A 13618-nucleotide genomic window follows, 5' to 3' on the forward strand; every position below is an offset into this window, starting at 1 on the left:
GAGGGGTCGGACAAATTAATGTCCGCCCTTTTGGAGGCGGGAAGGTGCTACATAAAGTGGTTCTCCTTCAGCGTTCGACCGGATAGCCCAGTTGCTGGCTGCTTCCGGTGTATGGGTTTTGACCATAGAGCGGCTGAGTGTAGGGCCAAATCAGATGTTTGTAGGCGGTGCGGTCAAGAAGGACATAGAGCTGCCGGTTGTGGCAATGCCCCCCATTGTCGCAACTGCGCATTTAAGGGTAGGCCAGCTGGGCATCTTATGATGTCAGCTGTCTGCCCGATTTACTGTGGCGTTGTTGAGCGTGCCCTCTCCAGACACTGATGGGGGGGATTTTTCAGCTTAATTGTCAGAGGTCGTATGCCGTTATGTGTGAGTTGGGGGGTTGTATGATTGAGGGGGGGTGTGGCATTGCCTTACTTCGGGAGCCTTACGCCACCAATGGTGGGGTTCGGGGTCTTCCTGGAGGTTTTAGGGTCTTTACGGACCTTGGGGTTAATGCTGCAATAGTTGTGAATGATTCCGGCTACGATTGTGTAGTCTTGGATTTGTCACAACAGGGGGTGTGTGTGTCTATAGAGGGGGAGTACGGTAGAATGATTGTCGCTAGTTTGTATTGCAAATTTAGCGAGCCCCTAGAGCCCTACCTGGGCTATATGGATAAGTTACTACTTCTGGCGAGTGGTAGCCCATTAGTCCTAGGGTTGGATGCGAATGCCTCGTCCTCGATGTGGTTTAGTAAGTTATCCAGACATTCGTCTGGATATCAAAGCCACGTTCGAGGCGAGGTAATGAATGAATGGGTGTTGGCTAAGGGCCTTCACATTCTGAATGAGCCGAGTGAGTGGTATACATTTGATAGGCCTAGGGGTGTGAGTGATATTGACGTGACGCTTATGAATGAGGCAGCAAGTAGAGTGTTTGATTTTAAGTGGGAGGTTAGAGGAGGGTGGGGTCTGAGTGATCATAATTTGATCCAAATTGTGGTTGCTCCTCGTTCCCCTCCTTTGGTGTGTGTGAGTCCATTGCGGCGATGGCGTACCTCTGGTATTGACTGGAACCGATATGGACAGAGTGTAAGGGAAGCGGTGTTAGAAATACCGCTTAGAGTGTTTGATGATCTGGAGTTAGATGAGCAAATTGCTCGGCTGTGTGAGTTGGTGTGGGGTGTGAATGACAGATTGTGATTGTGAGTGCTCGGCGGTTCAATTCTGATAGGCTGTCCCAGATTAGGTATGATTTTAGTTGTGCGATGAATGAATATAAAGATATGATTGTGAAAATTAAAGAAGAAGAGTGGAGGAGTTTTGTGAATGACAATAGGGATGACCCCTGGGGTCAGGTCTATAAGATCTGCAGGGGTCGTAAGAGGGAGGATATCACCTCTCTTCGTGTTGGTGACACTGTGTTATCAACGTGGAGAGAGTGTGCTGGGGTTCTGTTAGGAGCGTTCTTTCCCAGGGCTGAGGTTCAGGCACCCCATGCACATGAGGTACCTGTTCCTCCATTAGATGATGGGGAGCTGGGATATGCCTTTGGCCTGGTCAGGTCTAAACGGTCTCCAGGTTTTGATGGTCTGAACGGAGAGATGTGCAAATGCTTGTGGAAGTTCATTCCGGAATACTTGGAGGTCATTTATGATAAGTGCATTTGTGAGGGATATTTTCCACGTGAGTGGAAAAGTGCCAGGGTTGTTCCTCTCCTGAAGTCTCCTGATAAGATCAGGAGTGATCCTCGTTCTTATCGGGGCATCACGCACCATTTCTACAGATGCGTTACAGGTGTTGTTAGGTGCGCCTCCTCTTGACCTGATTGTTATACAGCGTGCTGTTGCATTTAGGTTAAGAAGAGGCTTAAGTGTCTCATTGCTGTCGAATTGGATTTCCGATGAGGATGTTGCGAGGGAGGGCTATCTAAGGAGCAAAAGGCTTCTATATGATAGTGTTAGGAGTAGGTGGCAAGACCGTTGGGACAATAGCCCTAACGGTCGAGTGACTTACGAGTACATTCGGGATGTTAGGTTTGTAGAGGAAAACCCAGACTTCAGATTCTGTATGAGTCTGGGTTTCTTGCTTACTGGGCATGGACCTCTGAATGCAATCTTGCATCAGAGGAACATTTCCGAAAGTCCGGAGTGTATATGTGGGGCACTCTCTGAGGACTGGATGCATGTCATAACGGAATGCCCGATGTACTCGGACATTAGGTACCTTGGGGGTATGGGGATTAGCTGGACTGATGGACAGCTAGATGTTGGTGGTGTGATCTCGGATAGTCGGAATGCCGAACATTTAGGGTCGTTTGATAGGTTTGCACGTGCTTTGTTCAGTCGGCGTAGGCAATTAGTTGTAAATCGGGTAGGGGAGGTATAATTTTTTATACCATTACTTAAATGGTCACCAGTCCGGAGCAGTATGGTAGCTCAACTGGTAGTAGTTTCAACTACGAGGTCTGCCCGGAGACTTAATTCTGGTACCACGGGGAGTAGGGGCCCTTGGAGTTCGCTCCAACCTACTCATGCGGACTGGCCCCTCGGGGAGTATCGTGGTGGTTGTGGTTTAATACCCGATTGCGGGAAGAGTGTTTTGATCACTCAATGTGGAGTTGCACTGCAACCGGGTGCCGGACCCAAAGTTCGGAGAGGTTTTAGATAGGCCTCCAACCCCACCAAGGTGGTTAGTGTGTCCATTCCACACGCCAATTAGTACCGAATAATGCGTAGCATTTTCGGGGCGCTGATCATTGCATTGATTTGATCCGCTGTGCTTTTGAGCACCGTGGAGTAAGGCCGTCGTCGGCAGGTACCCACGTTAATCCCACCGGACGTTGTCCCTATCTGTCATTCGATTGTAGAATTTCAGATTGTTCAGACGTGTTTTGCTTTCTGTGCGTTTTCTGTGTCGTGAATTTTTTGTGAATTGGTGTTTTTTGTGTGGGAGCCCTCAGCATTGGATGTAAGTACATTCATTTTGAGTATTTGTGTATATATTTACGCATTAGTATATTAATATATACGTGTGTGTATATATGTGTGTTTTTCATAAAAAATTTTCATTTTCAATATATGTTCGATTGTATGTGTAGATAAAGTTTGTCAGTACGTGTATACTTTTTCTGTAGTTGGCTTTGTGTATTTTTACATTACTGCAAGTGTTTGAATATATATACAATTGTATGTAGATTTTCTTATTTGTTAGTTTGTGTGTGCATATCATAGCTGGCTTTTGAAAATGTTTACATTGCGGCAGGTGTTTATTTATATACGTGTAGTTGAGTGTATTTTTGGAAATTTGAATTTGTTTTTGTGAAAAGAAAATTTGTTTGAGCAAGTGTTTTTTTTTTGTGTGACGTAATTTGTTTTTCGTTTGTTGTTTTTTGAGCACAGCTGTTTTTTGAGCACAGGTGTTTTCGTGCACAGGTGTTTTTGAGCATAGGTGTTTTCGAGCACAGGTGTTTTTGAGCACAGGTGTTTTCGAGCACAGGTGTTTTTGAGCACAGTAGTTTTTGTGTGTAGGCGCGTGTTAGGTAGTACCTTTTGGGGTTTACGTGGTTTACCCACATTGTTAGCGTGGGTGCTGACTCTCATAGAGTCTCAGTGTTTTCTGTGTTTGTTGTTTTTCTGCTTTTTGGTTTTTCTGCTAGTGAGTGTTGTGTTGAGTGTCTGGTACTGAGTTGCCACTTGTTTCCGGGGGGATTGGGCAGGTTTTGCTCAAAGGGTACCGGTGTCTGTCCGAGTGTTGAAGGTGCTGATTTTTGTTTAGACTGCGGTCGTAGCTGTTAACCTTAGACCTACAGTGCGATTTGGTTCAGCTCCACATCGATTGGCTTGGAGCCGTTACGGGGACTTTGTTCTGTCCGGCCGTTTATTGGGTGACCAGTTCCAGACCGTTGGCTGGAGTTGTGAGTTGTGCCCTTGCGATATCGCAATAATCGACAGCTTAGGTGGTAGCAGCTACTGGACGATTCTATTCTTATAGTTAGTTCCTTCAGTGCGTTCAGTCACACGTGTCTTGAGAGCAGCTGTTCCAAGTCTTGTCTGGTCGAGTGGCTTCTGTGCCAGTGTTTTGCCGGCGGATCAGCCTGCCTGGTGAAAGGCCGGAAGTAGACATGCTTCCCTCACGGAGCAGAAGGGCTAAGCACCCTGCTGGGAATGAGGGGAAAGAGCTAGCGTTAGCAGTGGAGACCTCGTCGGCTGATGAAGGTACTGGACCTTCGGTTGGGTCCCCGCCGCGTTGGAAGGTTAGGATAGGATTGCCATCGTTGGTGATGTTAGGGGATGGGAGTAGTTGTGCTGATATGGGTGACACCGCTGAAGAAGTGGTTGTCCACCCTATTGTCAGCAAGCGTGGAGGTGTAGTGAGGATTAAGAGGAAGAAGCGCATTAACTTCTGCAAAGGAGTGTCCTGTTAGCTCTGTTAAGGAGGGTGGAGAAAACGGTGGTGTGGTTGGGGGTGGCGCTATCAGACATGTTGCTGCCATGAAGGCAGTGACGGCGGAATTAAACGCATTGGTGTTTGGGGTTAAAGACTTTACGGTCACTACTGCGAAGGGGCTGATGGAGACGGTAGTAACCGAGAATGCCCATCTTCGCGGTCAGGTTGACGCTCTCAGGGGGGGTTGTGGGGGATCTATTCCCCACTCCGGCTGAGTCGGTGCGTGCGCCTCCAGCGCCTGTGTTGGAGGCGATTGCTCCGGCATTGCCGAAGCCGGTTGAGACTTGGTCGGTGGTGGTGAGAAGCAAGGCCCCGACCACCTCCTCTAAGAAGGTGATTAAGAAGGTCGTGAAGGAGGTGGGACCTTCCCTCGGAGTGCGTGTACACGAGGTGAAGCCGATTAAGGGTGGTGGGGTGGTTATTCGCACCCCCTCTGTTTTAGAGAGGGAAAAGGTGGCGAATAATGCCAAGTTCGGGGAGGTGGGGTTGGATGTGAGTGTGAACCGGAAGTTGGGTCCGCGGGTTGTGGTTCAGAGGGTTCACACCGAAATCCCCCATGATGACTTCATGGAGGAGCTCTTTCGGTTGAACCTTCAGGACATCAGCCCTGAGGCACGAAAGTCAGATGTGCGGATGGTCAGTCGGCCCTGGAAGGTGGCTGCTGATGGTAGCACCAACGTTGTCCTTGAGGGGTCGGACAAATTAATGTCCGCCCTTTTGGAGGCGGGAAGGTGCTACATAAAGTGGTTCTCCTTCAGCGTTCGACCGGATAGCCCAGTTGCTGGCTGCTTCCGGTGTATGGGTTTTGACCATAGAGCGGCTGAGTGTAGGGCCAAATCAGATGTTTGTAGGCGGTGCGGTCAAGAAGGACATAGAGCTGCCGGTTGTGGCAATGCCCCCCATTGTCGCAACTGCGCATTTAAGGGTAGGCCAGCTGGGCATCTTATGATGTCAGCTGTCTGCCCGATTTACTGTGGCGTTGTTGAGCGTGCCCTCTCCAGACACTGATGGGGGGGATTTTTCAGCTTAATTGTCAGAGGTCGTATGCCGTTATGTGTGAGTTGGGGGGTTGTATGATTGAGGGGGGGTGTGGCATTGCCTTACTTCAGGAGCCTTACGCCACCAATGGTGGGGTTCGGGGTCTTCCTGGAGGTTTTAGGGTCTTTACGGACCTTGGGGTTAATGCTGCAATAGTTGTGAATGATTCCGGCTACGATTGTGTAGTCTTGGATTTGTCACAACAGGGGGTGTGTGTGTCTATAGAGGGGGAGTACGGTAGAATGATTGTCGCTAGTTTGTATTGCAAATTTAGCGAGCCCCTAGAGCCCTACCTGGGCTATATGGATAAGTTACTACTTCTGGCGAGTGGTAGCCCATTAGTCCTAGGGTTGGATGCGAATGCCTCGTCCTCGATGTGGTTTAGTAAGTTATCCAGACATTCGTCTGGATATCAAAGCCACGTTCGAGGCGAGGTAATGAATGAATGGGTGTTGGCTAAGGGCCTTCACATTCTGAATGAGCCGAGTGAGTGGTATACATTTGATAGGCCTAGGGGTGTGAGTGATATTGACGTGACGCTTATGAATGAGGCAGCAAGTAGAGTGTTTGATTTTAAGTGGGAGGTTAGAGGAGGGTGGGGTCTGAGTGATCATAATTTGATCCAAATTGTGGTTGCTCCTCGTTCCCCTCCTTTGGTGTGTGTGAGTCCATTGCGGCGATGGCGTACCTCTGGTATTGACTGGAACCGATATGGACAGAGTGTAAGGGAAGCGGTGTTAGAAATACCGCTTAGAGTGTTTGATGATCTGGAGTTAGATGAGCAAATTGCTCGGCTGTGTGAGTTGGTGTGGGGTGTGAATGACAGATTGTGATTGTGAGTGCTCGGCGGTTCAATTCTGATAGGCTGTCCCAGATTAGGTATGATTTTAGTTGTGCGATGAATGAATATAAAGATATGATTGTGAAAATTAAAGAAGAAGAGTGGAGGAGTTTTGTGAATGACAATAGGGATGACCCCTGGGGTCAGGTCTATAAGATCTGCAGGGGTCGTAAGAGGGAGGATATCACCTCTCTTCGTGTTGGTGACACTGTGTTATCAACGTGGAGAGAGTGTGCTGGGGTTCTGTTAGGAGCGTTCTTTCCCAGGGCTGAGGTTCACGCACCCCATGCACATGAGGTACCTGTTCCTCCATTAGATGATGGGGAGCTGGGATATGCCTTTGGCCTGGTCAGGTCTAAACGGTCTCCAGGTTTTGATGGTCTGAACGGAGAGATGTGCAAATGCTTGTGGAAGTTCATTCCGGAATACTTGGAGGTCATTTATGATAAGTGCATTTGTGAGGGATATTTTCCACGTGAGTGGAAAAGTGCCAGGGTTGTTCCTCTCCTGAAGTCTCCTGATAAGATCTGGAGTGATCCTCGTTCTTATCGGGGCATCACGCACCATTTCTACAGATGCGTTACAGGTGTTGTTAGGTGCGCCTCCTCTTGACCTGATTGTTATACAGCGTGCTGTTGCATTTAGGTTAAGAAGAGGCTTAAGTGTCTCATTGCTGTCGAATTGGATTTCCGATGAGGATGTTGCGAGGGAGGGCTATCTAAGGAGCAAAAGGCTTCTATATGATAGTGTTAGGAGTAGGTGGCAAGACCGTTGGGACAATAGCCCTAACGGTCGAGTGACTTACGAGTACATTCGGGATGTTAGGTTTGTAGAGGAAAACCCAGACTTCAGATTCTGTATGAGTCTGGGTTTCTTGCTTACTGGGCATGGACCTCTGAATGCAATCTTGCATCAGAGGAACATTTCCGAAAGTCCGGAGTGTATATGTGGGGCACTCTCTGAGGACTGGATGCATGTCATAACGGAATGCCCGATGTACTCGGACATTAGGTACCTTGGGGGTATGGGGATTAGCTGGACTGATGGACAGCTAGATGTTGGTGGTGTGATCTCGGATAGTCGGAATGCCGAACATTTAGGGTCGTTTGATAGGTTTGCACGTGCTTTGTTCAGTCGGCGTAGGCAATTAGTTGTAAATCGGGTAGGGGAGGTATAATTTTTTATACCATTACTTAAATGGTCACCAGTCCGGAGCAGTATGGTAGCTCAACTGGTAGTAGTTTCAACTACGAGGTCTGCCCGGAGACTTAATTCTGGTACCACGGGGAGTAGGGGCCCTTGGAGTTCGCTCCAACCTACTCATGCGGACTGGCCCCTCGGGGAGTATCGTGGTGGTTGTGGTTTAATACCCGATTGCGGGAAGAGTGTTTTGATCACTCAATGTGGAGTTGCACTGCAACCGGGTGCCGGACCCAAAGTTCGGCAGAGGTTTTAGATAGGCCTCCAACCCCACCAAGGTGGTTAGTGTGTCCATTCCACACGCCAATTAGTACCGAATAATGCGTAGCATTTTCGGGGCGCTGATCATTGCATTGATTTGATCCGCTGTGCTTTTGAGCACCGTGGAGTAAGGCCGTCGTCGGCAGGTACCCACGTTAATCCCACCGGACGTTGTCCCTATCTGTCATTCGATTGTAGAATTTCAGATTGTTCAGACGTGTTTTGCTTTCTGTGCGTTTTCTGTGTCGTGAATTTTTTGTGAATTGGTGTTTTTTGTGTGGGAGCCCTCAGCATTGGATGTAAGTACATTCATTTTGAGTATTTGTGTATATATTTACGCATTAGTATATTAATATATACGTGTGTGTATATATGTGTGTTTTTCATAAAAAATTTTCATTTTCAATATATGTTCGATTGTATGTGTAGATAAAGTTTGTCAGTACGTGTATACTTTTTCTGTAGTTGGCTTTGTGTATTTTTACATTACTGCAAGTGTTTGAATATATATACAATTGTATGTAGATTTTCTTATTTGTTAGTTTGTGTGTGCATATCATAGCTGGCTTTTGAAAATGTTTACATTGCGGCAGGTGTTTATTTATATACGTGTAGTTGAGTGTATTTTTGGAAATTTGAATTTGTTTTTGTGAAAAGAAAATTTGTTTGAGCAAGTGTTTTTTTTTGTGTGACGTAATTTGTTTTTCGTTTGTTGTTTTTTGAGCACAGCTGTTTTTTGAGCACAGGTGTTTTCGTGCACAGGTGTTTTTGAGCATAGGTGTTTTCGAGCACAGGTGTTTTTGAGCACAGGTGTTTTCGAGCACAGGTGTTTTTGAGCACAGTAGTTTTTGTGTGTAGGCGCGTGTTAGGTAGTACCTTTTGGGGTTTACGTGGTTTACCCACATTGTTAGCGTGGGTGCTGACTCTCATAGAGTCTCAGTGTTTTCTGTGTTTGTTGTTTTTCTGCTTTTTGGTTTTTCTGCTAGTGAGTGTTGTGTTGAGTGTCTGGTACTGAGTTGCCACTTGTTTCCGGGGGGATTGGGCAGGTTTTGCTCAAAGGGTACCGGTGTCTGTCCGAGTGTTGAAGGTGCTGATTTTTGTTTAGACTGCGGTCGTAGCTGTTAACCTTAGACCTACAGTGCGATTTGGTTCAGCTCCACATCGATTGGCTTGGAGCCGTTACGGGGACTTTGTTCTGTCCGGCCGTTTATTGGGTGACCAGTTCCAGACCGTTGGCTGGAGTTGTGAGTTGTGCCCTTGCGATATCGCAATAATCGACAGCTTAGGTGGTAGCAGCTACTGGACGATTCTATTCTTATAGTTAGTTCCTTCAGTGCGTTCAGTCCACGTGTCTTGAGAGCAGCTGTTCCAAGTCTTGTCTGGTCGAGTGGCTTCTGTGCCAGTGTTTTGCCGGCGGATCAGCCTGCCTGGTGAAAGGCCGGAAGTAGACATGCTTCCCTCACGGAGCAGAAGGGCTAAGCACCCTGCTGGGAATGAGGGGAAAGAGCTAGCGTTAGCAGTGGAGACCTCGTCGGCTGATGAAGGTACTGGACCTTCGGTTGGGTCCCCGCCGCGTTGGAAGGTTAGGATAGGATTGCCATCGTTGGTGATGTTAGGGGATGGGAGTAGTTGTGCTGATATGGGTGACACCGCTGAAGAAGTGGTTGTCCACCCTATTGTCAGCAAGCGTGGAGGTGTAGTGAGGATTAAGAGGAAGAAGCGCATTAACTTCTGCAAAGGAGTGTCCTGTTAGCTCTGTTAAGGAGGGTGGAGAAAACGGTGGTGTGGTTGGGGGTGGCGCTATCAGACATGTTGCTGCCATGAAGGCAGTGACGGCGGAATTAAACGCATTGGTGTTTGGGGTTAAAGACTTTACGGTCACTACTGCGAAGGGGCTGATGGAGACGGTAGTAACCGAGAATGCCCATCTTCGCGGTCAGGTTGACGCTCTCAGGGGGGGTTGTGGGGGATCTATTCCCCACTCCGGCTGAGTCGGTGCGTGCGCCTCCAGCGCCTGTGTTGGAGGCGATTGCTCCGGCATTGCCGAAGCCGGTTGAGACTTGGTCGGTGGTGGTGAGAAGCAAGGCCCCGACCACCTCCTCTAAGAAGGTGATTAAGAAGGTCGTGAAGGAGGTGGGACCTTCCCTCGGAGTGCGTGTACACGAGGTGAAGCCGATTAAGGGTGGTGGGGTGGTTATTCGCACCCCCTCTGTTTTAGAGAGGGAAAAGGTGGCGAATAATGCCAAGTTCGGGGAGGTGGGGTTGGATGTGAGTGTGAACCGGAAGTTGGGTCCGCGGGTTGTGGTTCAGAGGGTTCACACCGAAATCCCCCATGATGACTTCATGGAGGAGCTCTTTCGGTTGAACCTTCAGGACATCAGCCCTGAGGCACGAAAGTCAGATGTGCGGATGGTCAGTCGGCCCTGGAAGGTGGCTGCTGATGGTAGCACCAACGTTGTCCTTGAGGGGTCGGACAAATTAATGTCCGCCCTTTTGGAGGCGGGAAGGTGCTACATAAAGTGGTTCTCCTTCAGCGTTCGACCGGATAGCCCAGTTGCTGGCTGCTTCCGGTGTATGGGTTTTGACCATAGAGCGGCTGAGTGTAGGGCCAAATCAGATGTTTGTAGGCGGTGCGGTCAAGAAGGACATAGAGCTGCCGGTTGTGGCAATGCCCCCCATTGTCGCAACTGCGCATTTAAGGGTAGGCCAGCTGGGCATCTTATGATGTCAGCTGTCTGCCCGATTTACTGTGGCGTTGTTGAGCGTGCCCTCTCCAGACACTGATGGGGGGGATTTTTCAGCTTAATTGTCAGAGGTCGTATGCCGTTATGTGTGAGTTGGGGGGTTGTATGATTGAGGGGGGGTGTGGCATTGCCTTACTTCAGGAGCCTTACGCCACCAATGGTGGGGTTCGGGGTCTTCCTGGAGGTTTTAGGGTCTTTACGGACCTTGGGGTTAATGCTGCAATAGTTGTGAATGATTCCGGCTACGATTGTGTAGTCTTGGATTTGTCACAACAGGGGGTGTGTGTGTCTATAGAGGGGGAGTACGGTAGAATGATTGTCGCTAGTTTGTATTGCAAATTTAGCGAGCCCCTAGAGCCCTACCTGGGCTATATGGATAAGTTACTACTTCTGGCGAGTGGTAGCCCATTAGTCCTAGGGTTGGATGCGAATGCCTCGTCCTCGATGTGGTTTAGTAAGTTATCCAGACATTCGTCTGGATATCAAAGCCACGTTCGAGGCGAGGTAATGAATGAATGGGTGTTGGCTAAGGGCCTTCACATTCTGAATGAGCCGAGTGAGTGGTATACATTTGATAGGCCTAGGGGTGTGAGTGATATTGACGTGACGCTTATGAATGAGGCAGCAAGTAGAGTGTTTGATTTTAAGTGGGAGGTTAGAGGAGGGTGGGGTCTGAGTGATCATAATTTGATCCAAATTGTGGTTGCTCCTCGTTCCCCTCCTTTGGTGTGTGTGAGTCCATTGCGGCGATGGCGTACCTCTGGTATTGACTGGAACCGATATGGACAGAGTGTAAGGGAAGCGGTGTTAGAAATACCGCTTAGAGTGTTTGATGATCTGGAGTTAGATGAGCAAATTGCTCGGCTGTGTGAGTTGGTGTGGGGTGTGAATGACAGATTGTGATTGTGAGTGCTCGGCGGTTCAATTCTGATAGGCTGTCCCAGATTAGGTATGATTTTAGTTGTGCGATGAATGAATATAAAGATATGATTGTGAAAATTAAAGAAGAAGAGTGGAGGAGTTTTGTGAATGACAATAGGGATGACCCCTGGGGTCAGGTCTATAAGATCTGCAGGGGTCGTAAGAGGGAGGATATCACCTCTCTTCGTGTTGGTGACACTGTGTTATCAACGTGGAGAGAGTGTGCTGGGGTTCTGTTAGGAGCGTTCTTTCCCAGGGCTGAGGTTCACGCACCCCATGCACATGAGGTACCTGTTCCTCCATTAGATGATGGGGAGCTGGGATATGCCTTTGGCCTGGTCAGGTCTAAACGGTCTCCAGGTTTTGATGGTCTGAACGGAGAGATGTGCAAATGCTTGTGGAAGTTCATTCCGGAATACTTGGAGGTCATTTATGATAAGTGCATTTGTGAGGGATATTTTCCACGTGAGTGGAAAAGTGCCAGGGTTGTTCCTCTCCTGAAGTCTCCTGATAAGATCAGGAGTGATCCTCGTTCTTATCGGGGCATCACGCACCATTTCTACAGATGCGTTACAGGTGTTGTTAGGTGCGCCTCCTCTTGACCTGATTGTTATACAGCGTGCTGTTGCATTTAGGTTAAGAAGAGGCTTAAGTGTCTCATTGCTGTCGAATTGGATTTCCGATGAGGATGTTGCGAGGGAGGGCTATCTAAGGAGCAAAAGGCTTCTATATGATAGTGTTAGGAGTAGGTGGCAAGACCGTTGGGACAATAGCCCTAACGGTCGAGTGACTTACGAGTACATTCGGGATGTTAGGTTTGTAGAGGAAAACCCAGACTTCAGATTCTGTATGAGTCTGGGTTTCTTGCTTACTGGGCATGGACCTCTGAATGCAATCTTGCATCAGAGGAACATTTCCGAAAGTCCGGAGTGTATATGTGGGGCACTCTCTGAGGACTGGATGCATGTCATAACGGAATGCCCGATGTACTCGGACATTAGGTACCTTGGGGGTATGGGGATTAGCTGGACTGATGGACAGCTAGATGTTGGTGGTGTGATCTCGGATAGTCGGAATGCCGAACATTTAGGGTCGTTTGATAGGTTTGCACGTGCTTTGTTCAGTCGGCGTAGGCAATTAGTTGTAAATCGGGTAGGGGAGGTATAATTTTTTATACCATTACTTAAATGGTCACCAGTCCGGAGCAGTATGGTAGCTCAACTGGTAGTAGTTTCAACTACGAGGTCTGCCCGGAGACTTAATTCTGGTACCACGGGGAGTAGGGGCCCTTGGAGTTCGCTCCAACCTACTCATGCGGACTGGCCCCTCGGGGAGTATCGTGGTGGTTGTGGTTTAATACCCGATTGCGGGAAGAGTGTTTTGATCACTCAATGTGGAGTTGCACTGCAACCGGGTGCCGGACCCAAAGTTCGGCAGAGGTTTTAGATAGGCCTCCAACCCCACCAAGGTGGTTAGTGTGTCCATTCCACACGCCAATTAGTACCGAATAATGCGTAGCATTTTCGGGGCGCTGATCATTGCATTGATTTGATCCGCTGTGCTTTTGAGCACCGTGGAGTAAGGCCGTCGTCGGCAGGTACCCACGTTAATCCCACCGGACGTTGTCCCTATCTGTCATTCGATTGTAGAATTTCAGATTGTTCAGACGTGTTTTGCTTTCTGTGCGTTTTCTGTGTCGTGAATTTTTTGTGAATTGGTGTTTTTTGTGTGGGAGCCCTCAGCATTGGATGTAAGTACATTCATTTTGAGTATTTGTGTATATATTTACGCATTAGTATATTAATATATACGTGTGTGTATATATGTGTGTTTTTCATAAAAAATTTTCATTTTCAATATATGTTCGATTGTATGTGTAGATAAAGTTTGTCAGTACGTGTATACTTTTTCTGTAGTTGGCTTTGTGTATTTTTACATTACTGCAAGTGTTTGAATATATATACAATTGTATGTAGATTTTCTTATTTGTTAGTTTGTGTGTGCATATCATAGCTGGCTTTTGAAAATGTTTACATTGCGGCAGGTGTTTATTTATATACGTGTAGTTGAGTGTATTTTTGGAAATTTGAATTTGTTTTTGTGAAAAGAAAATTTGTTTGAGCAAGTGTTTTTTTTTGTGTGACGTAATTTGTTTTTCGTTTGTTGTTTTTTGAGCACAGCTG

Source organism: Zeugodacus cucurbitae, chromosome X (genome assembly GCF_028554725.1).
Source record: "Zeugodacus cucurbitae isolate PBARC_wt_2022May chromosome X, idZeuCucr1.2, whole genome shotgun sequence".
In the NCBI taxonomy this organism is placed as follows: Eukaryota; Metazoa; Arthropoda; class Insecta; order Diptera; family Tephritidae; genus Zeugodacus; species Zeugodacus cucurbitae.